Raw genomic sequence first — 15,104 nt, forward strand, 5'->3', positions numbered from 1 at the left:
TGCATTCTAGTGTTTTTCCTTTTGTAATTCTAGAGCGTATGACACCTCAAAAATATCATGTCTAGGCCTGCCAAAACTAAAATGGCCCAGAATGTACTATAGGGGGATATGACTAGTCGTCAACTTCTCCCTACCCAAGGTTATATATGCTAAGCCGTTGTTATCTTTCTCTTGCTTGCTTATATAACGTCTCTTTCTAAAATCTCTCTCTCTCCTCATTTTCTAAAACCTTCTTTTAAAATCGAGGCTAGAGGCTCGACCGTACGTCGCTTGGCCGTAGGCGACGCAAGAACAAATTGGCTTAACTCACTTGCCGCTGGATTGTGAGTGCCGCACAATCGCTAGTCCGCTACCTTCAAAAGTGCGATTGTGTCACTTGGCACTCAGAAGGGGTCGATAGTGAGATCCCACATCGACTAGAGAGGTAAAGAAACATTTCTTGCAAGGGTCTGAAAACCTATCCATAGTAGATTCAGTTTAAAACCGTGAGAGATACCGAGACGTAACGAACGAAAGCAGACAATATCAACTAACGGTAGTCTTGGATTGTAACAAAATATTGGCTGGAATAGCTCAGTTTGCACCAGGTTGGAGGTTCAAGCCCTCCTTCTAGCGATGTGTGAATGAAGCGTGCCTTATAATTGTGTTTGGTACTTCTCCCTAGTACAAATTTTCAATCAACATCGATTTGGGATGGTCTCATATACGAGAACTGACAAAACAATCATGTTTTGACGCTTTTAATGTTCACAATTGATATCCACCACGGAACGAGTTCCCTTTCTTAGCGTTGAAAAGTTAGACACGAGCCCATAACAGTGGTAGTAGATATTATCCACTTTGCCACGAGTTTTGCCTAACCAATAAACATCGATGGATGTTAGAAGTGGAATTTGAACCCACGCCCTCTTACGAGGACCAGAACTTGGCTGACGCGTTTTAAAACTGTTTGGCTGACGACGATACGTAACGGATTAAAATAGATAATATCTACTGGCTGTTGGAGAGAGAAACGAAACAATCCTAATAAGGGTTCGAAAACCTCTCCCTAATAGGCTAGGCGCGTTTTAAAACTGTGAGGCTCATGGCAATACCTACTGGGCAAGAATGAACAATGTCTACTGGCAGTGGGTTTAGAATTTTACAAATGAAATAAGAGCTAGCCACTAGGCGATGTGCTAGTGAGGATGCTTGGCACTCAGAAGGGATCGATAGTGAGATCCCACATCGATTAGAGAGGTGAAGAAATATTTCTTGCAAGGGTCTGAAAACCTATCCATAGTAGATTCGGTTTAAAACCGTGAGGGAGATATCGAGACGTAACGAACGAAAGAAGACAATATCAACTAATGGTGGTCTTGGATTATAGCAAATGATTGGCTGGAATAGCTCAGTTGGTTAGAGCCTGTCAAGGTCGGAGGTTCAAGCCCTCCTTTTAGCGATGTGTGTATGAAGCAAGCCTTATAACTACTGGGCAAGAATAAACAATGTCTACTGGCAGTGGGTTTAGAATTTTACAAATGAAATAAGAGCTAGCCACTAGGCGATGTGCTAGTGAGGATGCTTGGCACTCAGAAGGGATCGATAGTGAGATCCCACATCGATTAGAGAGGTGAAGAAATATTTCTTGCAAGGGTCTGAAAACCTATCCATAGTAGATTCGGTTTAAAACCGTGAGGGAGATATCGAGACGTAACGAACGAAAGAAGACAATATCAACTAATGGTGGTCTTGGATTATAGCAAATGATTGGCTGGAATAGCTCAGTTGGTTAGAGCCTGTCAAGGTCGGAGGTTCAAGCCCTCCTTTTAGCGATGTGTGTATGAAGCAAGCCTTATAACTACTGGGCAAGAATAAACAATGTCAACTAATGGTGGTCTTGGATTATAGCAAATGATTGGCTGGAATAGCTCAGTTGGTTAGAGCCTGTCAAGGTCGGAGGTTCAAGCCCTCCTTTTAGCGATGTGTGTATGAAGCAAGCCTTATAACTACTGGGCAAGAATAAACAATGTCTACTGGCAGTGGGTTTAGAATTTTACAAATGAAATAAGAGCTAGCCACTAGGCGATGTGCTAGTGAGGATGCAGACAATATCAACTAATGGTGGTCTTGGATTATAGCTCAGTTGGTTAGAGCCATCCCACATCGATTAGAGAGGTGAAGAAACATTTCTTGCAAGGGTCTGAAAACCTATCCATAGTAGATTCGGTTTAAAACCGTGAGGGAGATATCGAGACGTAACGAACGAAAGCAGACAATATCAACTAATGGTGGTCTTGGATTATAGCAAATGATTGGCTGGAATAGCTCAGTTGGTTAGAGCCTGTCAAGGTCGGAGGTTCAAGCCCTCCTTTTAGCGATGTGTGTATGAAGCAAGCCTTATAACTACTGGGCAAGAATAAACAATGTCTACTGGCAGTGGGTTTAGAATTTTACAAATGAAATAAGAGCTAGCCACTAGGCGATGTGCTAGTGAGGATGCAGACAATATCAACTAATGGTGGTCTTGGATTATAGCTCAGTTGGTTAGAGCCATCCCACATCGATTAGAGAGGTGAAGAAACATTTCTTGCAAGGGTCTGAAAACCTATCCATAGTAGATTCGGTTTAAAACCGTGAGGGAGATATCGAGACGTAACGAACGAAAGAAGACAATATCAACTAATGGTGGTCTTGGATTATAGCAAATGATTGGCTGGAATAGCTCAGTTGGTTAGAGCCTGTCAAGGTCGGAGGTTCAAGCCCTCCTTTTAGCGATGTGTGTATGAAGCAAGCCTTATAACTACTGGGCAAGAATAAACAATGTCAACTAATGGTGGTCTTGGATTATAGCAAATGATTGGCTGGAATAGCTCAGTTGGTTAGAGCCTGTCAAGGTCGGAGGTTCAAGCCCTCCTTTTAGCGATGTGTGTATGAAGCAAGCCTTATAACTACTGGGCAAGAATAAACAATGTCAACTAATGGTGGTCTTGGATTATAGCAAATGATTGGCTGGAATAGCTCAGTTGGTTAGAGCCTGTCAAGGTCGGAGGTTCAAGCCCTCCTTTTAGCGATGTGTGTATGAAGCAAGCCTTATAACTACTGGGCAAGAATAAACAATGTCAACTAATGGTGGTCTTGGATTATAGCAAATGATTGGCTGGAATAGCTCAGTTGGTTAGAGCCTGTCAAGGTCGGAGGTTCAAGCCCTCCTTTTAGCGATGTGTGTATGAAGCAAGCCTTATAACTACTGGGCAAGAATAAACAATGTCAACTAATGGTGGTCTTGGATTATAGCAAATGATTGGCTGGAATAGCTCAGTTGGTTAGAGCCTGTCAAGGTCGGAGGTTCAAGCCCTCCTTTTAGCGATGTGTGTATGAAGCAAGCCTTATAACTACTGGGCAAGAATAAACAATGTCTACTGGCAGTGGGTTTAGAATTTTACAAATGAAATAAGAGCTAGCCACTAGGCGATGTGCTAGTGAGGATGCAGACAATATCAACTAATGGTGGTCTTGGATTATAGCTCAGTTGGTTAGAGCCATCCCACATCGATTAGAGAGGTGAAGAAACATTTCTTGCAAGGGTCTGAAAACCTATCCATAGTAGATTCGGTTTAAAACCGTGAGGGAGATATCGAGACGTAACGAACGAAAGCAGACAATATCAACTAATGGTGGTCTTGGATTATAGCTCAGTTGGTTAGAGCCTGTCAAGGTCGGAGGTTCGTTCTTATCCTCCCTGGTCGAAATTTTCAATCAACATCGATTTGTGATGGTCTCGTGTACGAGAACTAACTAAACAATCATCCCATAACGGTTGTTAGTAGATACTATCCACTTTGGCACGGTATTAGTAGATATTATCAACTCTGGAATGAGTTTTGCCTAACAATAAACATGGATGGATGGATGTCATCAGAAGTGGGATTTGAACCCACGCCCTCTTACGAGAACCAAAACGTGAGTCTGGCGCCTTAGACCACTCGGCCATCCTGACTACTAATTGTGCATTCCTAGATTGGTTTGGGAGGGGAATTTATCATTCCGTATATGGGTGTGTAAACGTCTCCCAAGTAGACGCGTTTTAAAACTGTGAGGCTGACGACGATACGTAACGGATTAAAATAGATAATATCTACTGGCTGTTGGAGAGAGGAACGAAACAATCCTAATAAGGGTGCGAAAACCTCTCCCTAATAGGCGCGTTTTAAACTTTGAGGCTCATGGCAATACCTACTGGGCAAGGATGAACAATGTCTGCTGGCAGTGGGCTTGGACTTTTACAAATGAACTCAGAGCTAGTCACTAGGCGATGTGCCAGTGAGGACTCTTGGCACTCACAAGGGGTCGATAGTGAGATTAGAGAGTGAAGAAACATTTATTGCAAGGGTCTGAAAACCTATCCATACTAGATTCGGTTTAAAATTGTGAGGGAGATACCGAGACGTAACGAACGAAAGAAGACAATATCAAGTAACGGTGGTCTTGGATTGTAACAAATGATTGGCTGGAATAGCTTAGTTGGTTAGAGCGTGTGGCGTCGATGTGTGAATGAAGCATGGCCTTATAATTGTGTTTGATGCTTCTCCTCCCTAGTAGAAATTTTCAATCAACATCTTTGTGAAGGTCTCACGAGAACTAACTAAACAATCATGTTTTGACAATCACCACGGAACTAGTTCCATTTTTTTATCGTTGAAAATTTCAACACAATCCCGTAACAGCTGTTAGTAGATATTATCCACTTTGGCAAGAGTTTTGCCTAACAATAAACATGGATGGATGTCAGAAGTGGGACTTGAACCCACGCCCTCTTACGTGGACCAGAACTTGAGTTTGTCGCCTTAGACCACTCAGCCATCCTGACCACTAATTGTGAATTCCTAGATTGGTTTGGGAGAGGAATTTATCATTCCATATATGGGTGTGTAAACATCTCCCAAGTAGACGCGTTTAAAAACTGTGAGGCTGACGACGATACGTAACGGATTAAAATAGATAATATCTACTAGCTGTTGGAGAGAGGAACGAAACAATCCTAATAAGGGTGCGAAAACCTCTTCCTAATAGGCGCGTTTTAAATCTGTGACACTCATGGCAATACCTACTGGGCAAGGATGAATAATGTCTGTTGGTTGTGGGCTTGGAATTTTACAAATGAAATCAGAGCTAGTCACTAGGCGATGTGCCAGTGAGGACGCTTGGTACTCAGAAGGGGTCGATATTGAGATCCCACATCGATTAGAGAGGTGAAGAAACATTTATTGCAAGGGTTTGAAAACCTATCCATAGTAGATTCGGTTTAAAACCGTGAGGGAGATACCGAGACGTAACGAACGAAAGCAGACAATATCAACTAACGGTGGTCTCGGATTTTAACAAATGATTGGCTGGAATAGCTTAGTTGGTTAAAGCGTGTGGCTGTTAACCACAAGGTCGGAGGTTCAAGTCCTCCTTCTAGCGATGTGTGAATGGAGCATGCCTTATAAGTGTGTTTGGTGCTTCTCCTCCCTGGTATAAATTTTCAATCAACATCGATTTGTGATGGTCTCGTGTACGAGAACTAACTAAACAATCATGTTTTGACACTTTTAAAAAGTAGTGCTGAGTACACAATTGATATCCACCAAGGAACGAGTTCCATTTCTTAGCGTTGAAAAGTTCGACACAAGCCCGGTAGTAGATATTATCCACTTTGGTACGAGTTTTGCCTAACAAAATAACATGGATGGATGTCAAAAGTTGGATTTGAACCCACGCCCTCTTACGAAGACCAGAACTTGAGTCTGGCACCTTAGACCACTCGACCATCCTGACTACTAGTTGTGCATTCCTTGATTGTTTTAGGAGGGGAATTTATCATTCCGTATACGGGTGTGTAAACGTCTCCCAAGTAGACGCGTTTTAAAATTGTGAGGCTGACGACGATACGTAACGGATTAAAATAGATAATATCTACTGGCTGTTGGAGAGAGGAACGAAACAATCCTAATAAGGGTGCGAAAACCTCTCCCTAATAGGCGCGTTTTAAAACTGTGAGGCTCATGGCAATACCTACTGGGCAAGGATGAACAATGTCTGCTAGTAGTGGGCTTGGATTTTTACAAATGAAATCAGAGCTTGTCACTAGGCGATGTGCCAGTGAGGACGCTTGGCACTCAGAAGGGGGTCGATAGTGAGATCCCACATCGATTAGAGAGGTGAAGAAACATTTCTTGCAAGGGTCTGAAAACCTATCCATAGTAGATTCGGTTTAAAACCGTGAGGGAGATACCGAGACGTAACGAACGAAAGCAGAAAATATCAACTAACGGTGGTCTTGGATTGTAGCAAATGATTGGCTGGAATAGCTCAGTTGGTTAGAACGTGTGGCTGTTAACCACAAGGTTGGAGGTTCAAGCTCTCCTTTTAGCGATGTGAGAATGAAGCATGCCCTATAATTGTGTTTGATGCTTCTCCTCCCTGGTAAAAATTTTCAATCAACATCGATTTTGATGGTCTCGAGAACTAACTAAACAATCATGTTTTGACACTTTTAAAAAATAGTGTTGAGTACACAATTGATATCCACCACGGAACCAGTTCCATTTCTTAGCGTTGAAAATTTCAACACAATCCCAACAATAAACAAGGATCGATGTCAGAAGTGGGATTTGAACCCACGCCCTCTTACGAGGACCAGAACTTAAGTCTGGCGCCTTAAACCACTCGGGCATCCTGACTACTAATTGTGCATTCCTGGATTGGTTTGGGAGGGGAATTTATCATTCCGTATATGGGTGTGTAAACGTCTCCCAAGTAGACGCGTTTAAAAACTGTGAGGCTGACGACGATACATAACGAATTAAAATAGATAATATCTACTGGCTGTGTGAGAGAGGAACGAAACAATCCTAATAAAGGTGCGAAAACCTCTCCCTAATAGGCGCGTTTTAAACTTTGAGGCTCATGGCAATACCTACTGGGCAAGGATGAACAATGTCTGCTGGAAGTGGGCTTGGACTTTTACAAATGAAATCAGAGCTAGTCACTAAGCGATGTGCCAGTGAGGACGCTTGGCACTCAGAAAGGGTCGATAGTGAGATCCCACATCGAATAGAGAGGTGAAGAAACATTTCTTGCAAGTGTCTGAAAACCTATCCATAGTAGATACAGTTTAAAACCGTGAGGGAGATACCGAGACGTAATGAACGAAATCAGACAATATCAACTAATGGTGGTCTTGGATTATAGCACATGATTGGTTGGAATAGCTCAGTTGGTTAGAGCGTGTGGCAATTAACCACAAGGTTGGAGGTTCAAGCTCTCGTCATAGCGGATGTGTGAATGAAGCATGCCTTATAATTGTGTTTGGTGCTCTCGTCATAGCGGATGTGTGAATGAAGCATGCCTTATAATTGTGTTTGGTGCTTGTCCTCCCTGATAAAAATTTTCAATCAACATCGATTTGTGATGGTCTCGTGAACGAGAACTAACTAAACAATCATGTTTTGACACTTTTAGTGCTGAGTTCAATTGATATCCACCACGGAACGAGTTCCATTTCTTAGCGGTGAAAATTTCAACACAATCCCATAACGGTTGTTAGTAGATATTATCCACTTTTGCACGAGTTTTTCCTAACAATAAACATGGATGGATGTCAGAAGTGGGATTTGAACCCACGCCCTCTTACGAGGACCAGAACTTGAGTCTGGCGCCTTAGACCACTCGGCCATCCTGACCACTAATTGTGCATTCCTGGATTGGTTTGGGAGGGGAATTTATCATTCCGTATATGGGTGTGTAAACGTCTCCCAAGTAGACGCGTTTAAAAACTGTGAGGCTGACGACGATACGTAACGGATTAAAATAGATAATATCTACTGGCTGTTGGAGAGAGGAACGAAACAATCCTAATAAGGGTGCGAAAACCTCTCCCTAATAGGCGCGTTTTAAAACTGTGAGGCTCATGGCAATACCTACTGGGCAAGGATGAACAATGTCTGGTAGTAGTGGGCTTGGATTTTTACAAATGAAATCAGAGCTTGTCACTAGGCGATGTGCCAGTGAGGACGCTTGGCACTCAGAAGGGGGTCGATAGTGAGATCCCACATCGATTAGAGAGGTGAAGAAACATTTCTTGCAAGGGTCTGAAAACCTATCCATAGTAGATTCGGTTTAAAACCGTGAGGGAGATACCAAGACGTAACGAACGGAAGCAGACAATATCAACTAATGGTGGTCTTGGATTGTAGCGAATGATTGGCTGGAATATCTCAGTTGGTTAGAGTGTGTGGCTGTTAACCACAAGGTAGCCCTCCTTCTAGCGATGTGTGAATGAAGCATGCCTTATAATTGTGTTTGGTGCTTCTCCTCCCTGGTATAAATTTTCAATCAACATCGATTTGTGATGGTCTCGTGTACGAGAACTAACTAAACAATCATGTTTTGACACTTTTAAAAAGTAGTGCTGAGTACACAATTGATATCCACCAAGGAACGAGTTCCATTTCTTAGCGTTGAAAAGTTCGACACAAGCCCGGTAGTAGATAGGTAGTAGATATTATCCACTTTGGTACGAGTTTTGCCTAACAAAATAACATGGATGGATGTCAAAAGTTGGATTTGAACCCACGCCCTCTTACGAAGACCAGAACTTGAGTCTGGCACCTTAGACCACTCAACCATCCTGACTACTAGTTGTGCATTCCTTGATTGTTTTAGGAGGGGAATTTATCATTCCGTATACGGGTGTGTAAACGTCTCCCAAGTAGACGCGTTTTAAAATTGTGAGGCTGACGACGATACGTAACGGATTAAAATAGATAATATCTACTGACTGTTGGAGAGAGGAACGAAACAATCTTAATAAGGGTGCGAAAACTTCTCCCTAATAGGCGCGTTTTAAAACTGTGAGGCTCATGGCAATACCTACTGGGCAAGGATGAACAATGTCTGGTAGTAGTGGGCTTGGACTTTTACAAATGAAATCAGAGCTTGTCACTAGGCGATGTGCCAGTGAGGACGCTTGGCACTCAGAAGGGGGTCGATAGTGAGATCCCACATCGATTAGAGAGGTGAAGAAACATTTCTTGCAAGGGTCTGAAAACCTATCCATAGTAGATTCGGTTTAAAACCGTGAGGGAGATACCAAGACGTAACGAACGGAAGCAGACAATATCAACTAATGGTGGTCTTGGATTATAGCGAATGATTGGCTGGAATAGCTTAGTTGGTTAGAGTGTGTGGCTCTTAACCACAAGGTCAGAGGTTCAAGCCCTCCTTCTAGCGATGTGTGAATGAAGCATGCCTTATAATTGTGTTTGGTGCTTCTCCTCCCTGGTATAAATTTTCAATCAACATCGATTTGTGATGGTCTCGTGTACGAGAACTAACTAAACAATCATGTTTTGACACTTTTAAAAAGTAGTGCTGAGTACACAATTGATATCCACCAAGGAACGAGTTCCATTTCTTAGCGTTGAAAAGTTCGACACAAGCCCGGTAGTAGATATTATCCACTTTGGTACGAGTTTTGCCTAACAAAATAACATGGATGGATGTCAAAAGTGGGATTTGAACCCACGCCCTCTTACGAAGACCAGAACTTGAGTCTGGCACCTTAGACCACTCGACCATCCTGACTACTAGTTGTGCATTCCTTGATTGTTTTAGGAGGGGAATTTATCATTCCGTATACGGGTGTGTAAACGTCTCCCAAGTAGACGCGTTTTAAAATTGTGAGGCTGACGACGATACGTAACGGATTAAAATAGATAATATCTACTGACTGTTGGAGAGAGGAACGAAACAATCTTAATAAGGGTGCGAAAACTTCTCCCTAATAGGCGCGTTTTAAAACTGTGAGACTCATGGCAATACCTCCTAGGCAAGAATGAACAATGTCTGTTAGTAGTGGGCTTGGTGTTTTACAAATGAAATCAGAGCTAGTTACTAGGCGATGTGCCAGTGAGGACTCTTGGCATTCAGAAGTAGTTGATAGTGAGATCCCAGATCATGAACAATGTCTGCTAGCAGTGGGCTTGGACTTTTACAAATGAAATCAGAGCTAGTTACTAGGTGATTTGCCAGTGAAGACTCTTGGCATTCAGAAGGAGTTGATAGTGAGATCCCAGATCGATTAGAGAGAACGACGATGCGTAACGGATTAAAATAGATAATATCTATTGACTGTTGGAGAGAGGAACGATGCGTAACGGATTAAAGTAGATAATATCTATTGGCTGTTGGAGAGAGGAACGAAACAATCCTAATAATGGTGCGAAAACCTCTCCCTAATATATCTATTGGCTGTTGGAGAGAGGAACGAAACAATCCTAATAATGGTGCGAAAACCTCTCCCTAATAGGCACGTTTTAAAATTGTGAGACTAACGAAACAATCCTAATAATGGTGCGAAAACCTCTCCCTAATAGGCACGTTTTAAAATTGTGAGACTTATGGCAATACCTACTATAGGGGGCCATGCAAATGCAAACACATGCAATCATGATTTAAGGACATATCTCTAATCATCTTAAGGGGTGCCTCGACAAATTGGATGTGTAGTACTTCCCTACACACAATTCACACGTGTGAGTGTGAATCTCTAGGGCGCTCGCACACCTTTTGTCCCTCTGGTCAAGCTAATCTGTAGCGACGTCCAGAGGTCAGCGAAACTCCATAGTGTCATGCACCTCATGAACACCCTCATCTGTGTGCATTTGTGCTCGTGCACATTCGCACTCATCATCATACTGTGCGCATCCGCACTCATCATCTCTAAAGGAAGTAGCCCTATGCTTATGATTATACAATATGCATGAGGTCCCTCTAAATCCATCATAATGTCTCTTTTGACACAACCTTCTAGTCTTATCTCTTTGTTAATCTAGGTAATACATACTCATGGATATTTATATTAATATCATTTTCATGCTCTTAGAGTTGTGTCCTATGTCGATCTAATGACATGATGCAATATGGCACTCATCATCATATAACATGCTCAATATGGAAAACATCATCATATTAAGGTAAAACATCATGCAATCATCATACTCATCATATTAAGGTAAAACATCAAGCAATCATCATACTCATCATATTGCCATAAAGTGCATCAAGCATATCAAATACGTCATTCATCGAAATATATATACTATGCACATCATCAAACATCATAACTCATATATCATCATAACTCATACATTATCATACATTCGTACATCATCATATACTAGTATACGACATCATACATCGTCATAACTCATACATCATCACATACTATCATATGACATCGTCCGACACAGTTCATACATCATCATAATTTATACAATTTTTAGCCTATCCTATAGTAAGTTCACTTACCTGATTAGCTTAGGCGGGTGTTATCAATTTATCCTTAATGAAAGTTCGATTTTGTCCTTTGTATTCAAGTCAACCTATATGAATCCATGATATCAATTTCCCGTTCAACTTTCTAACTCTTACAATGGTTCATGTGCTAGACTTCATGCGAGCATTAAAGACTTTGCATGAGTAAAGTCTGTGAACGGTTATAACATCCATCTATATAATATATATATATATATATAACTCTATTTTTATTAAGATTTCATTTTCTAGTATTACCATCTTAAGAATTTGATGGAATTATTTGAAGTGACAGTATTTCGTGCTTTCTTGCCATTTGATATTTAATTTGACCTTTCATTTTCTATATGTACTCTCCTTATCTTTTAATATTTGTTGCCTTATGATATTTCTGATCTTTCATTTTTTTGTTGCCGTCTAATATTTATGATCTTTCATTTTCTTATAGATATTTAATCTGATCTTCCATTTTCTTTTTGTGTACATGTACCTCCCTTTATCTTTTAATTTGTGTTCAGAAATATTTTCTCTTACTTCCAAATCTTTCACATTTATTATTAGCCAATTTTTAATCAGTTCTTTACTCTTAATTTTTTTTTTTTTTTTATTTTGTTGTTAATAGTATTATGTATTTTCCCTTTTTTTTCTTTTGATTTTGTTAGGCCTTTCTCCTGCCTATTTTTATTCTCTATATTCTAATGGATTCTTCTTCCCCAAATCTTTCATGTTTCTACATTTTTGTTTTCTTGTTTCAATTTTGGATTCCCTGTATTTTTCTTCCTTATTCTAATGGATCTTTCTTTCCGAATCTTTCCTGTTTCTTTATTATTATTATTTTTTTATTCTTGATTTACATTCATAGATAGTATTAGTTTCTAATTTAATCATCATTTAGCTAATGATTTACCATAATTCATACAAAATTACTGACCTAAATAATTGTGAAGTCAAGATTTTAGATATAATTGGTTGTGATTTCCTAGAATAAAATTTAGGATAAACTAAAAGAATGATTTAATGTGTACCATTACAACCACACCCCTCTTCACGTAAATCTACGCCTACCGGTGAAGGCCTTTTTCATTTTCTACGGGTGAAGGCCATTTTCGTTTTTCTCAAATCTGACGTTTTTTTTCATTCTGTTTTATTTTTTTTTTCTTTTCCAAGAATAACAACATCTCTCTCATGGAAATTTACCATTTTTTTTTGTTTTTTTAGAATTGTTTGACAATTGGAGGAGGTGTTGAGACAGTTGTGGAAGAAGTTTGGTTGTATTAGTGGAGAGATGGTATTATTTACGATTTTATTATTATTTATTTATTCTATTCTATTTTATTTTGTACCGTTGTTCGAACCCTACTTAGTTCATAAATCCCAAGCAATACAAAGTAGTAGTCTATAGAGTGTTTTGTAAATCTCTTCTCGATTGATCTTAATAAAGTATGCGAGTGTTTCCTATAGAGAGTTGTGTTCAACAATCTGGTATCAGAGCCAAGTTAGTGTGGGTTATCTGATCGCTTGGAATTCTTAGTATGCTTTGTGGTTGCAACTCTGCCTGATCTTCCACATTAGAAACAATTTCTTTAGATTAGTAGTGAGTGAGTTTCTTTTGTGTCGTAAGTAGTCTGTTACTCTACAAGTCTTGTGTCGAAAGAGCTTGTTTAGTATTACTGAGGTATAGCCAACACGATGGGTGATTTCCAAATCATTGGAGGATAAAAAAACTCAACAACAACAACTACAACACGTGGGCAACATGCATGATGTTCTATTTACAAGGACATGATCTTTGGGAGATCGTTGGCGGGTGTGAAACTATGCCGCTAGAGGATGATTCTAACGGTGCCTTGCGCAAATGGAGAATCAAAGCAGGTAGACGACCACAATCGGAGAAGAGATGTTAGAGCATATTTGGGATGACAAGACACCAAAAGAAGTATGGGACACGTTTGTGATGTTGTTCTCAAAGAAGAACGATACGAGGCTACAACTTCTGGAGAATGAGTTGTTGTCAATTTCACAACGTGACATGACGATTGCTCAGTACTTCCACAAGGTCAAGTCGATCTATCGGGAAATTACTGAACTGGACCCGAAGTCTGCCATTGTAGAATCTTGAATGAAGAGGATTATAATCCACGGATTGCGACCAGAATAGAGAAGCTTTATTATTGCTGTACAAGGATGATCCACTTAACCATCACTTGTAGAGTTTAAAAATTTGTTAGCCAGCCAAGAAGCCATAGCTAAACAAATAGGAGGCATCACATTGAAGGGTGAAGAAGAAGCACTCTACACAAGTGAAAATTTGAGCAATAATAGGTCGTCTACCAAACGTGGATACAATGGTGACAAAAGAAGAAGTCACCAAGGAACTGTACAACCAGGGAGAGCTTAGAAGAATGATAACAATAACTCTCATGGGAAGAGATTTAGAGGCATTCGCTACAATTGCTGGAAGAAGGGCCACATGTCTAGAGATTGTTGGTCTAAGAAAAAATCTATCGAAAGCAATGTGGCATCCTCCAACAGGGAGATGGAGGAGGAATGGGATGTAGAGGTATTGTATGCCATAGAAGAAGATGAGCTAGCACTCATGGCGATGATGGGAGACCATATCGATTATGAGAATGATTGGATCATTGATTCAGGATACCCAAACCACATGATTGACAATCAAAGTGGTGCAATGGAAGAGGGGTGTCCCTCAGAGAAGGAAGTATTACCAGGCCTTGAGCAAATTGAAGAAATTCTTCTGATAGGAGAGAAAACTGAAGAGATTCTTCCACAAAAGATGGTGGAACAAACGGTACACATTTGCTAAAGTGTTGATGTGCCTAAAGATTCAAGTGATGCTAGTGTTGGTGAACAAGAAGTGACTCAACCAAGCGAACCTAGTGAAAAACAAAGGGCACCTCAACAACTAAGACAATTAGAAATAATCCAAAAGCCATGTCTAGAGTATGCCAGCACAACTATTGTAGAAGACGAAGTTAATAAGCCAGAGATATATAAGGATGTGTCACAAAACTCGGTTTGGCAAAAAGTGATGGAGGAAGAAATTATAGCCCTGAAGCAAAATCAAACTTGGGAACTAGTGTCAAGATCAAGAGATGTTAAATCTATCTTTTGCAAGTGGATTTACAAAATAAAGTATACCCCGGATGGATCAATCGTGAGATACAAAACTCAGACTGTAGATCCAAGGTTCTCTCAACAATATGGACTAGACTATGATAAAACATTTAGTCCAGTGGCAAAGATCATTATTGTACAAGTTCCTTCAGTACTTGCGGTAAATAAAGATGGAAAATTTTGGCAAATGGATATGAAGAATATTTTCTTGCATAGAGAGTTGGACCAGGAGATCTACATGAACCAAACAAATGGATTCGAAAATGAAGTTGGAGTCCTTATTCAGTATCTATGAAGTCTAAAGAAGCCTCATTTGAATGCGGCTCGATGGACCTTGAGATATGTCAATCGATATCACGATACTCGAAGATCAAGCACCAGGTATGTGTTCAAGCTCAGTTCGACAACAATTTATTGGTGTAACAAAAGACAACCAACTGTATCATTGTCAACTAGAGAAGTAGAGTACAGAGCAGCGGCGGGAGCAGCTCAGAAATGTACATGGCTGAAACTTCTGATGAAAGATTGGCACCAGAAAGTTGACTATTCGATACCACTTCAATGCAACAACCAATCTGTGATTTGTCTAGTAGAAAATTCGATGTTTCATGGCAGAACAAAGCATGTGG

General features: G+C 40.4%; 9 non-coding genes across 9 annotated transcripts; 3 read left to right on the forward strand and 6 right to left on the reverse strand.

Annotated features, from left to right (window-relative positions):
• Window positions 1-3,895: 3,895 nt before the first annotated feature.
• Window positions 3,896-3,979, reverse strand: TRNAV-CAC. The gene has a single exon. It is a non-coding gene; the product is annotated as a tRNA-Val (tRNA).
• A 786-nt stretch (window positions 3,980-4,765) lies between these two features.
• TRNAL-CAA lies at window positions 4,766-4,849 on the reverse strand. Its single transcript has one exon. It is a non-coding gene; the product is annotated as a tRNA-Leu (tRNA).
• Window positions 4,850-5,371: 522 nt separating this feature from the next.
• Window positions 5,372-5,445, forward strand: TRNAN-GUU. Its single transcript has one exon. It is a non-coding gene; the product is annotated as a tRNA-Asn (tRNA).
• Window positions 5,446-5,715: 270 nt separating this feature from the next.
• Window positions 5,716-5,799, reverse strand: TRNAL-CAA. The gene has a single exon. It is a non-coding gene; the product is annotated as a tRNA-Leu (tRNA).
• A 523-nt stretch (window positions 5,800-6,322) lies between these two features.
• Window positions 6,323-6,396, forward strand: TRNAN-GUU. The gene has a single exon. It is a non-coding gene; the product is annotated as a tRNA-Asn (tRNA).
• Window positions 6,397-6,620: 224 nt separating this feature from the next.
• On the reverse strand, window positions 6,621-6,704 carry TRNAL-UAA. The gene has a single exon. It is a non-coding gene; the product is annotated as a tRNA-Leu (tRNA).
• A 918-nt stretch (window positions 6,705-7,622) lies between these two features.
• TRNAL-CAA lies at window positions 7,623-7,706 on the reverse strand. Its single transcript has one exon. It is a non-coding gene; the product is annotated as a tRNA-Leu (tRNA).
• A 1,475-nt stretch (window positions 7,707-9,181) lies between these two features.
• Window positions 9,182-9,255, forward strand: TRNAK-CUU. The gene has a single exon. It is a non-coding gene; the product is annotated as a tRNA-Lys (tRNA).
• Window positions 9,256-9,525: 270 nt separating this feature from the next.
• Window positions 9,526-9,609, reverse strand: TRNAL-CAA. Its single transcript has one exon. It is a non-coding gene; the product is annotated as a tRNA-Leu (tRNA).
• Window positions 9,610-15,104: the final 5,495 nt, after the last annotated feature.

Source organism: Cucurbita moschata, unplaced genomic scaffold (assembly GCF_002738365.1).
Source record: "Cucurbita moschata cultivar Rifu unplaced genomic scaffold, Cmos_1.0 Cmo_Scf00166, whole genome shotgun sequence".
Lineage (NCBI taxonomy): Eukaryota > Viridiplantae > Streptophyta > Magnoliopsida > Cucurbitales > Cucurbitaceae > Cucurbita > Cucurbita moschata.